Source organism: Sciurus vulgaris, assembly GCF_902686455.1.
Source record: "Sciurus vulgaris genome assembly, chromosome: 12".
NCBI lineage: Eukaryota > Metazoa > Chordata > Mammalia > Rodentia > Sciuridae > Sciurus > Sciurus vulgaris.
Genome location: NC_136473.1, coordinates 110684130 through 110706901, shown reverse-complemented (window position 1 = coordinate 110706901; position 22772 = coordinate 110684130). Strand labels below are relative to the sequence as shown.

General features: G+C 48.9%; 1 protein-coding gene and 1 long non-coding RNA gene across 4 annotated transcripts in view; both read right to left on the bottom strand.

Annotated features, from left to right (window-relative positions):
* The window catches only part of LOC306641168 (uncharacterized protein), a gene marked incomplete at its 5' end in the record, with an annotated part of 214917 nt that overhangs the window by 104467 nt on the left and 87678 nt on the right, over positions 1 to 22772 (bottom strand). The window contains one exon of one of the 3 annotated variants that reach the window (XM_079106079.1): positions 10280 to 11296. The exons of 1 other annotated variant lie outside the window; for it this stretch is intronic. Of the gene's footprint in view, positions 1 to 10279; positions 11297 to 16138; positions 16358 to 22772 lie in introns of those variants that run through there. One more of the 3 variants, XM_079106077.1, reaches the window with a different exon arrangement.
* On the bottom strand, positions 8481 to 10151 carry LOC306642099. The gene is made up of 2 exons (XR_013758379.1): positions 10018 to 10151; positions 8481 to 8914 (listed from the first exon to the last, which is right to left on the bottom strand). It is a non-coding gene; the product is annotated as an uncharacterized lncRNA (long non-coding RNA).

Here is a 22772-nt window from a genome sequence, read left to right as displayed (position 1 = left end):
AGCACGGCCATCCCTCCTCCCACCGACACCGACCTCTGCTGGCTCCCCTCCCTCCCACGTTGCAGCAGGATGCAGAACGGCCTTGCTTTTTTCTGGGAGTATTTAGAAGCAGTCCCCCTTAATTACAGTCATCTTATCTCCTTTGAATTCACCAAAATTACCCCTTTCTTGCCATCAGCACCGTTGCTCCCTGACAGGCGGTACTAGTGAGCTTTGTGCAATGCTGTGTCATTGCCTTTTGAAGCGACATCCGCTCCATAGACTGATGCTCCCCTCTGACTCACTTGGTGGGAATGCGTCCCCCTGCCAGTGTGAGTGGGTGGGGCGGGGACGCAGGGAGAGGCACATCCAGAAGAACATCCGCCAGGGTTCTCGATCAAGGACAGGATGGTTTCGTCCCCAGCAGAAGAGTAGGGGACCCGCAGGAGCAGTAGTGTGCCCGTCGGCGTGGCAGTGTCTGAGTGCGTGGCAGTGTCTGAGTGCGTGACAGGGTGGGTGGAGGTGGTCCTGCTTCTCAAAGGCGTCCGATTAGCTGGCGACTCTCGTCCACCTGCCCCGTCCTCCACAGCCCGAGGCTCCAAGGCTCGGCTCTCCTCCCGCTGTGCTCTCCTCCCCACGCCTCTCCAAGCTGGCGCCGAGGCCCCAGGAGGCCCTCCTGCCTGCCAAGCCCACACGCTCCCGTGCCCAGCAGCCTTCCTCTCCTCGGCCTCCCCCAGCGACACTGAGAAGCCAGGGAGGCTGTGGTTCTGTGAGGGTCCATTTGTGCGTTGCTCAGGCTACTGGCTAAAGACCTACCATGTGGCAGGCCATGGGGACACAGGAGGTCTGTCCCCAGAGACCTCACAGTTCCATGAGGCCATGAGCCAGGGAGGTCCCGGCACCATGGGGCTGACACCCACACCCACGGCAGAGCCCAGGGAGCAGGCAGATGAGGTTTCCCGAGAAGGCAGCTTCTGGGGGACACCCCCTCAGGCCCCCTCCGAGGCTGCATCCTGACATCCTGCTCCCATCTAGGTCTGCAGGCCCTGTGTGATCCAACCCCACGAGACCACACTCTCCAACTCGCTCCCACCAGCATGAACCATCTGCTCTTCTGAGGACAAAATCGAACAGAAAAAGAGGAGGAATGACTCTAAGCCCAACCCAACACCAGTTTGCAGCTCTGATCATGCTCTTATCATTACTCATTTAAATAGGAGTACCTTTCCTTTACATCTGCCTACTGGCTGGAATGCAGATGTGATGGTGGGAGCTGGGGCAATCATATTGGATCACAAGATTCAAGAGGTCGTTTGAGGATGGCGGAGGAACAAGACAGAAAGAACCTGGGATCCTCGTGACTGTGGGACTGTAGGGTTATCCACCCAGACCTGCACGTCAACCAGAATGTGCTTGTATTATGACCAGTCCATTCCCATTATCACTGTAGGTCTCTCCTTTAAAAGCATCTGAAGCAAAATCCTAAATAACACGAGCCCCTTGCCTCGAGGTCTCAACGGCTGAGGCACGTTGGGCTTTCTTTCAATCATTCCCTCACAGTCTGGAAACCTACACGAATGGAGACAGGCTGACAGCGTCATGCTCTGGGATGTCACTGAGCATACAAAATCCTGCAGCACCTCTCAGATCACACTGCTTGAGCAGGTACTTAATTTTTATCTCTATATTCAGAAATCAGTTTGCACCAGTAACAAACATCATCTGTAGGGAAAGAGAAAAAAATTCAAAGTGACAAATGGAGTCCCTCAGAATAGTGCTTCTCAGACTTTAGGATGGCAGCAAGGTTGCCTGGAGGACCTGAAACAGAACTCTGGCCCCGGCCCGCGTACTTGGGGTGGGGTCTGACCATGTGTTCCCCACGCGCTGCCCAGCGTTGCAGCCTCCGTGGGCCCTGGGCCACCCTTCAGAGCATCACTCTGGGACGTGGTGCCTCAGGGAACCTCCCGCAGCCTTCCGCGCACCCAGATGCGGGGCCTCAAATCACGGAGGCTCCGGGCACTGCTGCGGGGGAAGGAGCACCAGAAGACCACGTGGCCGGCTGTCCTGGTCAGCTTTTCTGCTGCTGTGACCGGAGGACCCAAGCTGCTCAATTGTAGAGGAGGAAATGTTTATCTGGGGGCTCACGGTTTTAGAGGTCTCAGTCCACAGAAGGCCGGCTCCATTCCTCGGGGGTCAAGGTGAGGCAGAACGTCATGGAGGAAGAGTGTGGCAGAGGGCAGCTGCTCACACGGTGATCAGGGGACAGAGAGACTCCACTCTCCAGATACAAATCTGTGCCTGTGGCCACGCCCCCGTGCCCACGCCCCCCGTGCCCACCTCCTCCAGCCACAGCCCACCTGCCTCCAGTTAGCGCTCCGTCACCCCACCAGGGATCCATTCACTGATTAGGCCAGGGCTGCGGCCCAATCCTTTCTCCTCCAAACCTGCGGCCTTGGCACTTCACATCCAAACCAAAACAGCGACTGAACTGAAGCAGGATCCGGGTGACTAGCAAAAGGGGAATCTGCACCCCCACAGAGGACCTGAGCACGGGGGGATGGCTGCCGGTCTAGGGTCAGTCTGTCCACCATCCTGCTGGCCACCGAGCCAGGGACACACTTGGCCCACTCCCAGTGTAGTCACTATGGCAGCAGCCTCTGCCGAGCCACAGGGGCGTCTGAGATCCTGCCCAACTCGCGCAAACAGAGCACAGGCTCGAAGGTGCCTGCCCTTTAGCTGGGTCTCCGCCCGCTTGCTGGTCTCCTCCTTCAGTGGAACTGCTGCCCGCACCCCTACGGAGAACCAGGAGCATGGGTTTAAAGACAGCCCGGACCAGCCCACTCCCCGGTTCCACACGGGCCGCGGGCAGACGTGACGCCCAGGCCTGGGCATGAAGCATTGGCTGTGTGAACACAGACCCCACCTTGGGTCTCAGCAAAGCCCACAGAGGACCTCCTCCCTCCTCCCTATCCTCTTCCTGTCCTTCCTCCTCCTTCCTCTGCCTCTGCCAGTCTCCAACCCCGCTCCTCGCGCCTCTGTGAACAAGCAGTGGGTCTTAGCACAGCTTGACTCCCCCCTGGGCTGGCCCGCTCTCCTCCCCTGACCCTGCAGAAGTGCCAAGGTGCTGAGCACCTGCTTCCCGCCTGACTCTGCCCGGCCTGCCTGGCACCCCCTGCCTGGTCTGGGAGCGCCGGGTCCTTCAGGGTCACCATCTCTGCACGCGGAGGCCCCAGCAGGGGACTGAGCAGCACATGCTCTCACCAGTCCCGACAGTGTCCGGGGCCACGTCTACCAAGCCCCAGTCTGTGTGAACGCTGACCGCTCTCCCCAGCTGTCCCGAGTCAAGGCTGTACAAATGTCTGCTTCCAAGAGCTTTCACGCCCACTCCCGACTCCTGCCCAAAACAAAATCCATCCAGGAAAACTGGTCCTAAGCTGAATTTTGGAATGCTGAGGTCAGACTTCTGAAAAGCCTCTCTCTTTTGCCCAACAGACCCTCTGTCGAGCAGGCTAGGGGAGTTTCTGGGCCCAGAGTCTGTCTCTCCTCCACTGCCTTATTACCAGCCCTTGGTGGGGAAGGGGCACCGCCCTAGGAACAGGGTGGTCACAGGAGGAGGCAGCCCCTCCGAGCGTGCTGGAGTAACAAGCGGGGACAAACTCCACAGCCCTGCTCCTCCCAGCCACACGGGAGTCTGCAGATGTGTTCTAGAATTCCTGCGTGGAACAGAGCAGGGTTGGGGGCTCTTCTGGAGCCAAGGCTAATATTTTAGGAGCTTCTTGATGAATGTCCACTCCTACGTCTCCCGTTGCGAGATGAGGCTACTGCAGGTCTCCCAGCCGGATCCCTCCCTGGGACCCCACTGTGGTGTTTATTTTCAAACCAGAGTGAAGGGTGCTCAGAGGCCAGGGGCAACTCCCAGGGACAGCACGGGGTGGAAGGCATCTCCCTGAGCCCCCTGCATGATCGGGTGCCCCTGGGGAAGAGCACCCAGCCAATCATGCTTATCAAAGCATGAAAGCCCAGGGCTCCGGAAACTCATTCTACCTACAGGACTCACCGTGAAAGCCCTCAACCAACATTGTCAAAATAATGCTGGTGTCCCTGGAACGGGGGCCTTTGTGTCTGCACCTGTGAAAGAGACTGTTGTCACTCAGGGTTTTTATTTAATATTTGTTTCAGAAACAAATTTTGAAACCTGGTGCTGCTTAATTATCTTGCTTCTACCTATGAGTTTTGTTACTCTAGTTATCAATCTAGAAAGCTTTAGAGTCATTTACGGAGACCACAGGTCAGTTGATTTAGAAAAACATGCTTTAGTGCCCTTAAGCATATTAAGAAGCATCTATCAATGTAATCTATCTGATTTGCTTTGAAAGTATTTTAATTGTCTAAAAGAACCTCACCAAATATATCAATGGCTTTATAAACAGAAAATTATACTTAACACTTTAGTGACTCTTACATCCTCTGAACACTACGACGTTCATATGCACAGATTTCCCTTCTGCTCTTCATATTTAAAAAATCACACATCTGAGTCGGTCGTTCAGTTGTACAGTTTATACTGGCGCCGTGACCCCATCTGCTAGAATTTCAATTGTCCAGCGCTGTGCAACGAACTGCACCAGCATTTAGAGGTTTGAGACAGCAAGAGCTCATTTTCTCCGAGGGGCCGTGGGCTGGCGGCTTCACTGGCAGCTCTCAGCGTCACCCAGCAGTGGGCCTGGCACCACCTGACTGGACTCTCCACGTGGCCACTCCAGCAGGTCAGCCAGGCTTTTCCCATGATGCCACGTGTCTTCCCAGCATGCAACCCGAGGAGGAAAATGGCAGACGCCAGCAGAGTCCTTCAGGCCAGGCCTGGTGCTCTGCAGTCACGTCTGCCTCCCCCTCTTCCGACGGTTAGCAAGAGCCCACACCATCCCTATTCAGCGCGGGAAGAGACCCGACGGAGCATGAACACCAGAGCAGCGATGTCCTGGAGGAGGCTCCTTGCAGACCAGCCCCTGCAGCTAGATGCTCTCCTACGTCAAAACCTCATATGTGATACGTGCTCTTGGGGAAAGAACTGTCCTCTTCTTGAACACACAGCAAGACATTCCCAATCTCCCTCGACGTCATGTGGCCAGGTGGCTGAGTTTTGGCTCTTGGAGTGCTAAGTCCCACTCCCAGGCCTGGAAGGTCCAACCGTCCCGCTTCATCTACTGTGGACTCCTGCCTGAACCCATCTTCCCTATGATGGTTGCAAAATGATGGGTTTCCAACTCGGACATTCCCCTCACGTTTCCCAGTCGGGAGTCGGCCGCACTGTACGCGAGAGCCCCCTCTCATTCATTTATGATGCACATGAGCTCAGTGCTATCTGTAGGCACTTTGGTGTTCAAATTATCTCAGCTTTGGTGCGTGAGAGTCTGTTCCAGATGGAGCCCTGTCTCTCTCTCCCTTCTTTCTTGCCTTCCCTTCCTCCCTCTTCCTTTCTTTTTCTTCAAGAACATTCTATTTTCTAGCATAAGAAGATATTACAGCCTCATTTCTACCCACCCTGCTCCAGCCCAGGCATTTTCCATTTCTCAAGGAGCCTGATTCTTGGGGAGATGGTATTTAGAAACTAAGATCTGGATGTTGGCTGAGCTCATTGTTATTGGGGTGCTCTTGCTCCTAGGCGCTGTCAGTAGACAAAACTTGGAAATTGATGAATGCTTATATACGTACACATGCAAATCAAGGCACATTAACAAGCAGTCATGCACACACGTCTACACAAACATGTACATGGTTAGGAAACCAGGAGTTCACCAACACCACTAAATGCCACCTGCTGGCAGGGTCTTTGCTGGCTCACCCTCACCCCATCCACTACGTCCTTTGTGGGCAATGAGCTCACATGTGGCAATGACCTACTCATGTGCTTGGTCCTAGAACACATCATGAGTGGTCTCAACTACACAAAGGAAACCTAGTGAAAGTCTAGCACTGCTGTGCTGCTCCCCTCTACGTGTAGTCCAAGGCGGTGCCCACGATCAGCTGGTTCCTCACTCTCTCCCTTCCGTGTGTTATGCAGTGTGTTTGAAATACCTGAGGTTCCTGAGCTTACCTTTTGGCCTTAGGTTCTCCTCCCTTCCCAGGCTGCTGACATAACTATGTGTTTCTGAAATAGGGAGCACACAAGCTCCTGAAAGGCAGGACCCTGCAGAGACGTTCCGGAGTCACGCCACCCCTCGGCAGCCTGTCTGGTTCCCTTCTCTTCCAACACCCCTGGGAGTCCCCGACTTTGTCTATTGGTTTGTCCTACCTCTGTTGCTTTTTGCAAAGATAAATATATGCATTTTAAAATTTTCTTCTTTAATAAAAGGTCAACAGACTCTATATATGTTCTTTGGTACCTAGCTTTTTATCATTTAACAATATCTTTTGGTAATTACACCATAGCAGTTCCTAGAGAACTTTCTCATTTTTTAATAATTAGATAGCTTTACATTATGTGAATTACCATGGTTCACTCAACCCATCTCCTATGAGTAGACATTAGGTGATACTGAAATTTTTTCAGTATAAACAATGCTGAAATAAATAATCTTTTGCATATTTTTCCACATTTTTATTGGTGCATTATAGTTGTACATAATTATGGGGTGTGTTGTTACATATTCATACATGCACACAATATAACAATATAATTTGGGAATACACTCCCCACCATTTCCCTCCTCCTTCCCCATCTCCCACCCCTTGGTCCCTTTCCTCTACTGATCTCCCTTTGATTGTTAGGAGACCCCCATCTTTGTTCTACTTTTTCCTCTCTAGCTTCCACTTATGAGAGAAAACATATATACCTTGACCTTCTGAGTTTGACTTATTTTTCTTAACATGGTGGTCTCCAGTTCCACCCATTTTTCTGCAAATATCACAATTTCACTTTTCTTTATTGCGTGTTCTTTAACATTAGGAGGAAATATTTAGAGTCGAACCTAGGGTCAAGAGGTAATTGACAACGTCACCACCATGAAGTTTGTGACATTTCCCCCTTTCACCAGCAATTTATGAAAATGCCTGCTTCTCCAGCCTGCTAACACAGCATATGGATAAGCTCACGAGTTGTCGCCCATCTTGGTGGGTAGGTAATCGTTCTCTCTTCTCCAGGTTCATTGATGTGTTGCAAATGGCATTACGCTCAGTGAGACAAGCCAGAACAGAAAGAAGAGTGCTTCGTGATCTCACTTATCACGGAATCTACGCGCCAAACACGTGGATACAGAAAGTGGTGACCACCAGAAGAAAGAAATGGGGAGATGTCAAAGGGTCAGCTTGCAGGTATGTGGAACAAATAAGTTACGCAGGATAAATAAGACGCAGGCATCCAAAAGGAAACAGTCTCATCTATTCAGATCGTAAAAAAGATGCAATTCACCAAAGAAGCAGGAATTCTCCCCAAGTAAACCAGGGTCACAGCAAATTAGAAAATTCTCAACTGAGAGAGAATGGCTACCACACAGTGACCTGGGTGGCATGTAAGTCCAAGCACTCCCCACGTCCAGAGCAATGCTTCTCTGAAAGCCTAGCCCAGTCCTGTCTGTAACTTGCTCTGCCAACTGGACATCAAATCCCTCTGCTTCACACTGGATGTTTCCATAATTACACTTGCAAATTTCTCACTCTGTCTCTATTTAATTCTTTAATAATCTACTTTAACCTGTTTTCCTGATTAAGGTGGGGAAAAGTTCCATATGCCAGTCTAAGTGAACTCCATTGGTTCAATCAGTATTGGCCACTTGCCTCTGTTAGAATTTTCTGTATATTCCTCCTTGCTAGGAAGAATGCATTTGTATAGGTATATAAATACCTCAATTAATTCAGATTCTACTTTGTACCTTTGTAGCTTCTAAGATCACTCTAAGCCTGCTTTTCAAGACTCCCCCACCTCTCCCACAGAGTTGATACTGTAGATCACAGATTCTTCATTGTTTTCACAGTAGAAAATTGTTTCAAATGAAACTTGATATATCTAAAAGATCTATACAAAGGATACATTAGAGCATGATCGCTTGCACAAAAAATTCAAATCATATTCTTCTATTTGAAAGGCTTCCTAGGTGCATTTTTCATGTGAATAGAACAACTGTAATATACCAATTAAAAATGTGGAAAGAAGATTGAATAGAAGAAATACACTGATAAAGGCAATGGAGATCTAATGATGAGCATGAAACTTTAAATTCAGGGTTAAGCATGATATTTCTATTTCTACATAAACCTCAGCACCAATTTTATTTTGAAGCAACATCCCCTGCAATTTTAGGCTATTTATTTAAATGGATCAAAAAAGAGGAATGCTAACCTTTCACTAGCTATCACTGGTGACATCTAGCAATTATAGGAATTCCTCATTGTGGTCCAACTTGAACCACACGATAGAAGTATGAACCCTAACATGCAATCACCATGCGGTATGCTACCTGTTCACTTGCTATTGCACCATTGACTGTGTTGTCTGAACAAAAATATAGGAGAAGTACAGTCAATTTTATTCATACATACATAAAATATAAATATATATATCCATTAAAAATGTATTTGTGAAAATTTCAAATACTTTTAAAAGCCATGACCAACCAGTTCTGTTGGGTAACAAATTGAAACTGTGTGCAGTTGCACACATGCACACGCACACAGATGTGTTTTGCCGTCTCACAGTGCACACTGCTGACTGCTTTACCTGTGTGTTTTCCACAAAGGCTCAAAACAGGCCCAACAGGTAAACACCAGCGCCAGTCCTGCTGAGCTTAAGGAGATTTCATAACTTGTTGAATACACGTAGCCCAGGGACGGAATTCAAGCCTAAGCCAGTCTAGCTCTAGTTGACCCTTTTTCTGTGTTACCCCCCAGGATTTCTAATTGCCAGTGTCATTCCTCGCCTAACTCCCTGACGCTCTCGAACCTAAGATGGGGGAAAGGTGGAAATTATAAGAGAGCATTATATATAAAAATATAAAGTGTGAAAGTCTTGACTTAATATTAATTAAGGGTTGCCCATTTTTTGCATAAAATAGTTCAAAGTAAGGTTTTTCTATATAGAAAACTCCCCAGGATATATTTAAAATATCTTTCAGTATACCAGAAATCAAATTACACACAATTTTCTAAGCTTTAATAAGCTTCCTTCCTTAGATATGATACCAAATAGTAAATCCTTAGGGTCTAGGGCAACCTGCCTCCAAGATGGCCCCAATGATCCATGCTTCCTGATACTTAGGCTCTGTAGCATCCCTTTCTATATGTACAGTGCTGGCCTGTTTGTAACCAATTAAATAATCATAGAAGTAATAGCATATCTCTTCTGAGACAGGGTCAGAGAAGACATTAATGCTTTTTTTTTTTTTTTTTTTTTTTTTTTTTTTGGCGGTACTGGAGATCAAACCCAGGGCCTTGTGCTTGCAAGGCAAGCACTCTACCAACTGAGCTATCTCCCCAGCCCCAGTGTTTCTATCTCGAATGCTCTTTGGTCAATCACTTTGAGGGAAACCAGCTTCTATGGGGAACAGTCCCATGGAGCAGCCCACATGGTGAGGAACTGAGAGGCCTGTTGCCATCAGCAATATAAGGCAGCCATCTTGGAAGCAGATCCTCCAGTCTCAGCCAAGTCTTCAGATGATGTAGTCCTACTTGATATCTTGACTGCAATCTGGAAGACTCAACCAGTACCACCCACATATACCACTCACAGATTGCCGATGTGCTAAATTGTGGAGTAATTTGTTCCACAGAAATAATAACTAATATAGGACTTCCACATTTATGTTCTACAGCTTCCTCCAAACCCACTGGGGATTTATTTATTCATCCAAAAAGTATTTATTGAATGTCTCATCTATGGACATTCATATCAAGTTGAGTCGTCAGGAACCTAAGAATATAGCTGTGAATAAGAAGTTCTTGCTTTCACAGAGTTCACATTATAATGGAGAGTTATTTATAGTTATTTATGTGTTTGTCTTATCTTCCTGGAAAGATGACAAGATTCTTGAGGAAAAGAACACTTACTTTTATGTCCCTACAGAAAATAGAATGGTTAATCTAGTACTTTTACATTATCTTGTAATTTTTTTATCTATGTGATTCACCTCCACAGAGTATTTCAAGACTCTTGAGTGCAGAAACTCCGTGTGTGTGCATGCATGTGCGTGTGTGTGCACGCGTGTTCAATGAAACGCTCGCAGAGTCCCCAGACAGAAGTCTCTCTGGGCAGGGCTCCAGACCCACCTTCCAGAGCCCATGTGGGGATGATGTCCTGTGAGAATGAGCACCCTGTTAGGCTCACTGCCCCCCTTCTCACCGTTCCCAGCGAGGTAGACAGTCCCAACCTGCCCCACAGATGTTCGGCCTCCCCCATTGAGAGGAAGCTCTCATTGTGAACAATGCTGAAATGTGTCACTGAGATCTGATGAGCACATAACTGGATGATAGAGAACCAAACTGCCATCCCTTTAGTTTCCGCAGCTTGGATCAGAGGAATGAAAGGGGGCCAAGATGTATTCTTGCTTCAGAGTCTTGGAGGTTTCCACCCTCCAAGGAGGTGTCCTGTTTCACCTTCATCGTGGTCAAAACTCGACCCGTGATCACTGTGTGGGTTTCACTTCTGCCCAGACCCACACCCTGTGGGCACCGTCCAGTCTCCTGAGCACACAAGTCACCCCCGTGGACGCTCTGCACGGAGCTTTACCTAACTGTAGAGCTTCGGCTCTCAAACCGGAAATACAATAAAAACCTGCAGAGGCTTGTAGGTGGGAGTGAGGCCTGGCGGGGAGGAGGAAAGGTCAGGGAAGGAGGACTTTCCACCCAGCTCTGCAGAAACACGGGCTTGCAAGACTCACCAACAAGAGTTCAACAGAATGCTACCCAAACCAGGGGCTGTGGCTGCTAAATAATAAGAAGCCTTTATCAGGAACACTAGGAACCCTGTCACAGGAGAAGCATAAAGAATTCCAGGAAAAACGTATTCAAAGCCCGTTTCCTAGGCAGCCGAAGCCGCCCACCTTCCCCTGCGCACATGGAGCCAAATCCAGTTCTCAAATGCGCCACTCGCCTTGGCTTTCCAAGCAAGCCTGCAAGTTCCATGGCTTCTTTCACTTGCTGGAAGAGGCCTGGATGAGAAGGGTTTGCTGCTGCGGTCTGGCCATTGGAACTCCTTCTGCTCCAAGCTCACCTTCCTGCCAACGCACCTGCGGCAAGTGTCCGATGGCTGTGGTCTCCTGGAGCTGGGCTGGCACCTCAGGAGCTGAGCTAGAACGCAGCCTTGGTCTTCCCACGGTTTCTGAAAATGCTTGGGACAACAGAGAACATGAGCGGTTTTCTGGGGCCCTGGGTCGCTTTAAGAGTCTGGCTTTAGTTGGGTTAAGGGCAAGGAGGCAGATCTCAGGGAGAAAACGAGAGTTTGAGTAAGTAAATCACGGTACATCTGTGTGATGAAATATGACACAGCCATTAAAAACGTGTTGCAAGCCAGTCCTTGATGGTATGGAGGGAAGACACGGGGTCAGATGGAAAAGCTCCACACAAGTTTCAAACATAGAAATGTCCTAGGAAAGTGAACATTTATGTATCTGGAAAGAAAAAGTCCCAAGTGTTGACTGTAACTTCCTCTGAGTATAAGAGAATGGAATCTTGATTCCCTCAGATTTTCTATGATGAACACATTAAATTCTAGTCATAAAAAGGCATTAATTTCGGATAAAGCCAAGCAATCAGGGGAAGGCAATGGACAAGCTACACAAGAGTCATGCCAGTTTACAACCCAGGACCTGCCCTGGCCTGGAGACCGTCTGCCTTCCCTCCTCCAGCTCCTCTGGGCATCTTCACAGGCCAAGGTTTCATTATCCACCGCCATAGGCCTCGTAGCTCTTTGAATGTCCACCCTGTTCCCCGGGACTGCGTCTTGTTTCCTTTTGCACACAAACCCCCACCTTCAATGACTAAGCCGAGAGGCGGGTGAATAGTCGGTTCCACAGGCCCAGGTCAGTGGAGGACAAAGGAATGGCAAGGGTGTGTGTTCTCTCTCTCTCTCTCTCTCTCTCTCTCTCTCTCTCTCTCTCTCTCTCTCACACACACACACACACACACACACACACAGTCCCTCACTGAGGTGGGCAGCACCCTGCATAGAACTTGGTCATCTTCAACAGACCCGCTTTAGGTGGACACGGCCAGCGCCCCCTCGCTGCCCACGGCACAGGCTCTCGTGCCCTTAGAGAACACCCTGAGCAGGGCTGACCAGACCCGCACAGGATCTGGCTCCAGACACCTTACCGCAGAAAGGACTTCACCAGAAGCTGCTGCAGCCAGGTGCCCAGCACAGAGCAGCGGTTAACAGCTGCTGTGCCCCTTCCGGCTTCCCAGGCAGCCAGACCGGCCCTTTCCTGCAGGAACCAGACTCCTCAAGGCGGAGGTTCCGAGAAGGGTGCAGAGGAAGTCATGTGACATCACAGCCGGTCACCAGCCGCCGTGTTTGCTTTGGCCCTGCTCAACGCCATTGGAGCCTGCTGTTTGGTAAACACCCACCTGGACGGGATGCCAGGTCTTCCGAGGCACAGGTGTGCTCCGGGCTGGCCCACCCCACCTCATCCTCACCTTTCTCCTGGCAGTTTCTGGAATTGACATTTGGGTTTATAACCCCTGCTTGGAATGAAGCCGTGGGAACAGTGACTCTAATACTGGGAAGGACATCTTCAAAAAAAATTAATTGTAGCAGCAAACATCCAGAAGTGCTCGTGCAGCACCAGAGTCCATCCCTGGGGATCTGAACGCGGTTGTCACCTGACCCTTCAAGGCACACCCAGTCTGCACCATGGATTCCGCTCAGGTCCCTTCCCACTGGTTCTCTGGGTTCCCCAGCTCCTGTGTGCTGGGGTCCAACCTGGGCACTGAGGGCTCTTTTCAGAGGACTGAGGTGGGACTACGGAGCCTCGTAACTTCCATCCTCCCCTCCCGGTCCCTGCAATGCAGGATCAGTCCGAGATTCCACTTGACGGTCCGCCCATGCTTGCCTTCCACCCTCCCCTTCACGCTCAATCATTCTCACTTTACCTGCAAGAAAATCAAAGCCAGGTTAACTACCCCAGAGGGCAAAACGGCACCTGCAGAACCCAGCTCTGCCTGACCTAGGGAGGGAGGTCGCGCCAAGGAGAGCAGGGCCTGGACCTTCCTCCCGACCGTGACACCATCTTTTGTACAGCAACAGTGATGTTCGTCCAGTGGTGACCTCTGTCCCTCTCGTCCCCTCTGTCCTTCTTTCCTCCCATCCAAGTCCTCTTCACTTGGGAAAACGGCATGCCAAGGACTCAGTCGAGGACTGGATATTCCAAGGCTAGCATCCACGTTGGTGGAAGACACGATGGGAGCTGTGGACACTGCCCACCCAGGGCACAGTCTGACAGGTCATGCCACCCTCCCTGACGCCAGGAGCTGGCCTTAGCTGTCTGTGTATTGTTACACTGTGCAGCAAATGCAAACTGCAAATTGGAACCGAGTTGCATAAAAGCCGAGTCATGTTCACACACTCAGCGAATATGGACAGAGACCTGCTCTTGCTAAGAGCGGTGTTCAGATGTGGGGCGTAGTTAGAAACCAGCTGAGCCTCCTCAAAGGCTCCTCCTCAGGCAAGCATGCATTACAACGGTCACTGCTTCCCATGGATGTGTGTGAGGCAGTAAGGACACAAGATGGCCTTCAGGCTGCAGTGCAGATGTGGCCTCCGGGTTCCACCAGCCTCCAGGCTTCCCTGTCACCCTCGAAGGTCACACAAGGGCACAGCCTCACTCCTATGCACCTTCCTTAAGCTGATTGCTTGTTTTCTAGGTTGATACCCCGGCCCCCATTGCCGTAGACTCAAGTGTGAATGGAACTGTCAGCCAAAGTCCCACAAGGCAAAGAATACACCAGGAGGTCACCAGAAGATGTCCGAGAAAAGTGGTCGCTTCCTCCTGTGCCACAGTTCCCAGGAGGTGGCCTGAGTGCCTTCGTTTCTTTTTTTCTGAGAACCAGGGTACATCTTGAGTTCTTCATAGTTACCTTTTCTCTGATGCTTTAAACAAGAAAAGAATACAACCTAATAAAAATAAAATTATGTTTAAAATCTACTACTTTTTTCAGTGTGTTTTACTATGGTATACATACTCTTGTTTAAACCACATAACTTAATTTTTTCATTTATTGTACAAAAATGGAGCAAGGAAAACATTATTGTTATGATTTTACAGATGAGAAAATCAGAGCTCAGAGTTTTTGAGTTACATGCCCCAGGGCACACAGTTCTCTCTGTTTAGTGCCACGCCTCAAAGCTGGTGTTTGACAATTTTATTTGAATGGATAGTTTCATATGCTTCCATTTTTCTTGTTTTCATATGTATCCCAGAGAGTACTTTCTCCCAACATTTACTCTCTGTTAGTATACCTCCATTAAGAGAAAAAAATCTGATTTGTTTTTTGTTTTTATTCATAGGATACAAGAGTATCTTGAAATTTTGTTACAAAGATCACGACATTTAATACTCTTCTTCCATAACCAGACAATGGCTGAAATAGTCCTTTTTATGTTTCATTGGTCAGTAAATTACTTTAATGATTAACGGGTTTTGCTCTTTAGTTGACTTGGTTAAAACATGATGTTGAACAAATTCTATGGCTGAAGCCGACAGTTCAGTTTGATCTCTTTATTCTCAACAGTAATAATAATAGTGCAACGTGAGCTCACAAACTTTAGAGAGGTGGAAAGCATGGCTATTTGGTTTCACGAGGGCTGGGCCCAGAGTAGCCATGACTTCACATCTGAGCAGAAGAAGGCAGGCAGATAAGGAAGTACAGGAGGCTGGTGCAGAAAAGCAAAGAAACTCAAGCTGCTGGGTGAGGCTGCGATGACCGGCCCCTGACAGAGAAACTCGCACTTCAATTTCCCACCCACACAACCTTTCCTTTTCCTATCTCCTGGGTCTATCCGATGGTCTCAGCACCCCAGGCCTAGGAAACCCTGTGGACATAACGGAGGAAAAACCTGGGATCTTGCTAACACCCAATCAGCTTTACACCAGCTGAATGACCTTGCTGAAGATGAACGGAACAGAGCTGGGACTCAGGAGAGCTGCTAACGGACGTGAGGCAGGTCTGCAGAGGAGATCCCCCCAAGTCCCAGTTGAAGCATGTCTGAGAAGCAGGTCTGCAGAGGAGAGTCTCCAGGTCACAATCTAAGCACATCTGTCACAGCAATGGCACAACTGCTCTTGGTGATGATGTTTAAAGAAACCCAATCAATGAAACATCGGATTTTGTGCTTCTTAACACTTCGTGTAGTCGCCTGGTGAGGTTACTACGGAGACCATGGACCCCTCTCACATCTCGAGCAATCAGAGAAACGCAAATCAAAACTACACTGAGATTCCATCTCCCTCCAGCCAGAATGGCAATTATCAAGAATATAAGAAACAATAAATGCTGGCGAGGATGTGGGGCTAGAGGTACACTCATACATTGCTGGTGCAACCACTCTGGAAAGCAGTGTGGAGATTCCTCAGAAAACTTGGAATGGAACCACCATTTGATCCAGTCATCCCACTCTTACATTTATACCCAAAGGACATAAAATCAGCATACACAGCCACATCAATGTTTATAGCAGTTCAACTCACAAGAGCTAAACTTTGGAACCAACCTAAGTGCCCTTTGATAGATGAATGGATGAAGAAAAAGTGGTATATTTACACAATGGAATTACTCAGCCATAAAAAGGAATGAAATTCTGGCATTTGCCAATAAATGGATGGAACTAGAGAATATCAAGCTAAGTGAAACTAGCCAATACCAAAATACCAAAGGCTGAATGTTTTCTCTGATATGTGGATGCTGGTTCACAATAAGGGGGTGGGACTAGGGAAGAACAGAGGTACTTTGGATTAGACAGGGAAATGAAGGGAAGGGAGGGGGAATAGGAAAGATAGAATGAATCAGGCTTTACTATCCGATGTGCATACATGATTACCCGTGTAACTCTACATCATGTACAACCAGAAGAATGAGAAGCTATACTCCATATATGTATACTATGTCAAAATGCATTCTACTCTCATGTGTAACAATAAGAACAAAAAAATAAAGTAAAAAGCCTGCTTTTGCACACACTGTCCTTGTCCCCAGTTTCTTCCAGTTCTCCTCTCACTAGTGGATCCATGGACTCGAGATCTGCGGGCCCAGCGGGAGAGGTGAGAACTCTTTCAGATAACTTCTAAGGCTGCTTCTCAGTCTGACGTTCTGTTCGCCGGTGAGTTCTCATTGCAGCCGGGTCCCAGCCTGACGGGCCGGGTTAGGTTTCTTAACATGCTGAGCTTCTGGAGCTTCACTGTAATTGTAAGGAATAAAAGAAATAATGGGTTTCTAAAGTCTCATCTCCTCCCTACAACCTCTGTGGGGAGCCAAATAACACTCCCCTTCCCAGAGATGTCCACACACCTAATCCTGGACCCTCTTAATATGTTAAACTATGTGGCAAAGGGACTTGCTGATACAAGACAACAAGATGATCCTGGATTATTTGGGGACTCCAATCTAATCACATGAGCCCTAAAAAGCAAAGACTCTTTGACTGGAGTCAGAGAGATGTGGCAGAAGCAGCAGCAACAAGCAGAGGGGAAGGTGAGGAGGGGGGAGCATGGGAAGGACTCAACCACATGGCTGACCTTGAAGATGGGGAAGGGGCCACAACCCAGGTAATGCAGTGGTCCTGGGTGCAGAGAATGACATCTGCCAGTCACCATCAATGAGAGGAGGCCTCGGCCCATCACTACTGAAGGCCACACTGGGCGATAACCTCCAGACCCCCAGTGAGGACCCAGCTCTGCTGAGTTCCTGATGTGGTCTTGGGAAACCCTGTGTCTCCTCTCCATCTACGACCTGTGAGAGATCAGATGTGCGTTCCTCGAAGCCTGCAGGCCTGTGGGGACAGAAAGCTAAGGTCCTACCCCAGGACAACCTAATTCCAGAGGGATGGATGGGAAGCTGCCCCCGGAGTTATCCAGGCTTAGGTGCTGCCTCCCCCAGGCTTTTATTGCAGGACCCAGAGAGGGAGCTGCGAGCCGCGCTGAACTTGGAGGTGAGGTGAGCTGCTGGTCAGGGTCTTCCAGGACAGGTTCTGCATCAGTGTGCCCGCCCCACTGGTGGAATGTCACCGTTCCTTCTCCTGGACCCCAACTCTCACTCAACTTTTCTCATCAGCATTAGGTCGCCCTCCACTCTTGTGCTGGTTAGCTCTCTCCTGGGACCTGGTCTCAGGATGCTACTTGGTTTCCACATATAAAGATGCTGCAGGCACTGGGTGAGCAGCAGAATGAGGGCACATGGGTCTCCAGTACACTCGCTCTGAAGGACACAGCTCCTGAGTGTCCCTGTGATTCCTTAGAGCACCACCGTCCCTGAGAGCAGGGGCTGCAGGAAGACGTGTCAAGCTGCCCCTGGAGAGAGTGAGCCTGGTCTTCTAAGCCCCAGTGCCTGCCAGTGTCAGGACATGCCTTCCACACAGCGCAGTTGACCTGGCTTGGAGTCATAGGGGACATGTTGGGGGAGCAGCTATCTGGAGATGCATTGGTCTGGATGGTCCCAACAAGTACAGAAGCCTAATTATGTACGAGTGGGCATTGTATGGGTGGGCTCAGCTGACCACATGTGCAGAGGGCCTAGGACTCTTCAGGAAACATGATCACGGACAGTGGTCTCCATGGCATGATGGGATCAAACAACCCTGTTTCCCAGAATCTCAAAGCCACAGAGGAAAGTGATTCAAAGACTTCCAGCTTCTGTGACCACATTCAAAGGGACTAGAGCCAAGCAGGGGCCCACACTTCGGCTGTGCAGGTGCAGAGCCTCTCCGTTGGCCTCAGGGACTAACCTGGCAGTCACATTGGCTGAACTTCGCTGGCCTCTTTGATCTCTGGCTGTTCAATATGGCCCTGTGCTGGGCATTTCCAGGACTTACCACAGCTTCTTCTCTCCTTTCTTTCTTGTGTCACAAAGGTCTTGATTGTCTCGATTACAAAGCACAACTCATCAGATGCCAACTCTCAGAGTGATTTGCTTCTCATTCTACCTCCTGTATGAATTTTTTCCTTATTGTTTACTCTTGAAAAATGTCTGTCAAGTTACATGATTGCTATGGGCACAGCTATTTGTCTAGAATCTCTACTCAGGAGCACAGAAGCGGAAGGCTCCTCGGGATAAAAGGGAAGGAGAACAGGTGGCAAGCTTTGGAATCAGAAATTCTGGATTTGAATTGCTGACTGCTCTGCAGTAGCCTTCAGTAATTGTGAAATTTCTTGTTGCACGTCTCCTCACCTGTGAAGTAGGAGGATTAGGCCAGTGTTGTGAAAACTCACTGGACGTCTGTTCTACGGAGGCCTCCCAGCCTCTCCATCTCTCTCCTGGGCTCGCCTGCTCCTCCTGCGCGGGTCACACCTCATGCCATTTCAGGAGCTGTCCTTGAGCACACCAGCGCTTTCTACCAAGGACACTTGCATGTTTTCTCTCGCCTTGGAAAGATTTGCCCCAGGTAACCGTGTGGTTTGCTCCCTCTCGACTTCGGGTGAATTGCTTGAGTCGGAGTCGTTCACTGCCAGCCCCGCCCACCCTCCTGAGTACCCTGGGCTCCCTCAGCTCGGTCATATCACTTCTTCAGCAGTTTGCACACTGTCCTCGTCCCACAGAGGGAGGACAGGGTCACTTATTCCATCCACAGCTGTACCTGCAATGATAGAAGCATGGCCCAGACATTTTAGGTGCTCAAAACATAAATGAGTGGCTAAAGGGACTTAGGTAAAGTACTAAGTGCCACACTGGAGAGAAGCAGAAGTCACTGCCAGACACAGAGCATTTGTCTGAAAGAAACTTTCTGGAGTTTTCCTTGGTGATCAAAACCTTAAACTTGCTTAATAACTTGGAATTTAAACTTCCTTCACTCCGAAACCTTGAGGGTGAGGAATAGTTTGCATCCAGGGAACGAGGCTTAGTCTCCTCAGAAGCAGCTACATACTGCACCAGAGGATGACTTGCGGCAGGTCACTCACTGAGCAGGTGACAAGGCAGGGGACGGAGGGGAGGGCCATGTTCCCCTCTCAGGAGGAGGCCTGGGGCCCGGCAGTGGCTCGAATTGGCCTCACGAGATATGGACTCAGGCCCTTACTCTGTCGCCTAACAGCTGAGGGACCTGGACTACAGTTTTCCCTTCCTGTATCTGGGGTTCTCTTCCCTTTAAATGACGTAAAAACAGCCCCCATTTCCCAATGCTTCCACGTCTTGCGAAAGCCTGGCTTACAAGACAGGAGGCCAGGCGCCGGGAGTGTTTGCAAACTGCTCATGGCTTCCCAGGACTGGTGGTTGTTACCATTGTCCAGCGAGGACAGTAGCCTCTTCAGGTTCTCCTGACCTCAAAAAGAAAAAAGTGCTACTTAGTCACTTATACGAGTCTCTGAAGTGTGAAGTACATTCTGCACGTTTCTTCCCAGCTACGGCTTGCTCTGCTGCAAACCCGGAGAGCCGTCTGGCACAGCGCTGGTTTACTCCAATGGTGCTTCTCTTCAGGAAACTCAGAATGCATCGCAGACAAGGATCTCGCTCGTTCTTTCACTCTGAGCGAGGAGAGAGAAAATTCTCTGAGGCCGAGGGCTGGAGGAAAGCAGGATCGGGAAGCCCTGGTGGCTGTCTTGCCTGCACTGCCCCCACTTCTGAGGGTCCATGGAAGGTGGGCCTCTGGCCTGCTCCAGCTCCACCAGGAACCCAAGCTGGGGTCTCTCCCAACAGCGGGGAAGGTGGGAAGAGTCTTTACAAGAGTCTGTGACTCTATCTTACACCATCTTCATGTCCTGGCTGTTCATCCACATTGCACCAAATATCTCATGACTGATAGCCCTTACCTGGATCCCTGACCACTCGTTGGAGGCCCCTTCTAGTCTCCAAGAGGCGTCAGTCCTCCTTGAGGTGACAGAAGTAGGGAAGGCTGAATTAACCAAGCAAGGCCTCAACCTCCTGCCACACAGACCCTCGATATCAAATCACCCAATCTCTCTTAAATTACAGGATAGCCTACTTCCACTCTGCGTTTGATCCTGTCCTCCTGGTGGGCCCCAGGTGACAGAGACTACACGGGGACGTGGATGCTTTGGCCTCTGTCAGCTTCACACATTCTGAGTTGTATCTGAGGCCCGAAAAACAGACCAACAGGACACATTCTTCCTAGAAAAAGGCTCAGCAAAATTTGGCCCATGTCTGTTTTTCTCTAAAAATAGAACTTCAGGGACACCTGAAATGCAGGAAGAGCCAGAGGCCTGTGGGAGCAGATGCTGCCAGTGAGTGCTGGGTCCCGCTGGGCCCTGGACGCTTGCTTCTGCCTTTCCCAGTTTCCCCTGAACTCAGCTCTTGTTCACCAGGCAGCTACAGGCTCAGGTTCAGAGGAACCAGTGGCCCTTGGAAGCCTCTCAACCTCTCTCTGGCTGCTCAGAAGTTAATAATTGAGAGACAAGTGTTGGTGGGAAGGAAATTAGTTTATCCCAGAACCAGCATCTTGAGAGAACTAGGAGGGGCTACTGACTCAGAGCCTCATCTCAGGAACTTAGGGGCACATACGGCTTCACAGGGAGGGTAGGGAAGTGCAGGAGGGCTACCCGCTGAGCAGGGTCTTCCCCACTCAGGACCTGAATGCTGCAATCGACCTTGACCTGGGCCAGTTCCAGAGGCGCAGTGTCTGCACAATCAACACCACAGCAATTCAGAGCATTGCCTGGGTTAAGGAACGTTCTGGTATAATCTGATCCTTCTGATATAATCTGAAGGCCACCAGGCATTTGGGGTTCTACAAATCTAAAAAAAGGTTATCGGGCAGTTAACATCCTAAGGGCTTAGTCGTGACTTCTTTTCAGAATTGAGAACGCTGGCAGAGGAAGCGGAAGGAGCCTCGTGAAGGGCACAGGAGCGGCACTCCCAGCTCTCCCCACACCAGCACCTTGGCCTCCCCACCCCACCCCACCCCACCCGCCGCCTCTGCCACCCAGGCCCTGGGAGCCACCGCGCGGGAACGGCTCTCTGTGTCTCAGGTTCATCTTCCTCTCGTTCCATTTGCCATGATTGTTCTATTTACTATTTGCTTGTTTCTTCTCTGATATCCCACGATCGAGGATACGCTTCCCATGAAGAGCTGAGAGTAAATACTTCAGGTTCATTCCACACAGTTTCTGTGGCCAGCGCTCGACTGCTGCTGGCGCACAAAAGCAGCCAGAGACAACACACAGATGAAGCTGCCCGGCTGCACCCCGACCACTCTACACCAACAGACTCTGAAACTCGAGGTTCATATACTGTGCACATCATGAAATTTTCTTCTCCTTTCGGTTTTTAAAAAAGCATTCAGAGCTTTCAGGTTTTACAGTAACAAGTGATGGAGCGGATTTGGCCCACAGTCTACAGTTTAACGAGTCTTGCAATAGATTGTAAGTCCAGGAGGACAGGAGTGAGTTCATCTGCTTTGTCATTGAATCTCTCATATCTGGCAGCACACCTGGCACATAATAGATGTTCAAGAAATACATATAAAATGAATGAACCCATGAGGCCAAGTTCAAAGTAAAAGATTTGTGAACTGGTAGGAAGAGCAGAGAAAAAATCAATAGCAAAAATCTAAACACACAGAAGATCCAGAGACAAACCACATGAATACAGGCATCTCATACTAGACAAAGGTGCCAAAAGCATTCACTGGAGGAAAGATAACTTATTCAACAAATAGTGCTGGGAAAAATGAAAAGCCACATGTAACAAAATGAAATTAAACCCTTATTTCTCACCCTGCATGAAACTCAACTCACTGTGGATCAAAGACTTAGGAACTAGACCAGAGACTCTGAGACTACTAGAAGAAAAAGTAGGCCCAAATCTTCACCATGTTGACCTAGATTCTAACTTCCTTAACAAGACCCCTAAAGTACAAGAAGTAAAACCGAGAATCAATAAATGGGATGGACCCAAACTAAAAAGCTTCTTTTCAGCAAAAGAAACAATAATGTGAAGAGAGAGTCTACAGATTGGGAGAAAATCTTTACCACACGTACATGAGATAGAGCACTCATCATCAGGATATATAAAGAATTCAAAAAACTTAATACCAAAAAAACAAATAACCAAATCAATAAATGGACTAAGGAACTGAACAGACACTTCACGGAAGAAGATATACAATTGATCAACAAATATATGAAAAAACGTTCAACATCTCTAGCAATTAGAGAAATGCAAATCAAAACAACTCTAGAATTTCATCTCACTCCAATCAGAATGGCAATTATCAAGAATACAAACAACAAAAATGCTGGCAAGGATGTGGGGGAAAAGGCACACTCATACATTGCTGATGGGAATGCAAAACGGTGCAACCATTATGGAAAGCAATATAGAGATTCCTCAGAAAACTTGGATTGGAACCAACATTTGACCCAGCTATCCCACTCCTCAGTTTATACCCAAAGGACTTAAAATCAGCACACTACAGTGATACAGCCACATCAATGTTTGTAGCAGCTCAACTCACCATAGCTAAACTATGGAACCAAACTAGATGCCCTTCAACAGATGAATGGATAAAGAAAATGTGGGAGATATATATACACACACACACACACACACACACACACACACACACACACACACACACATGATAGAATATTACTCAGTTTTAAAGAAGAATGAAATTCTGGCATTTGCTGGTAAATGGATGGAACTAG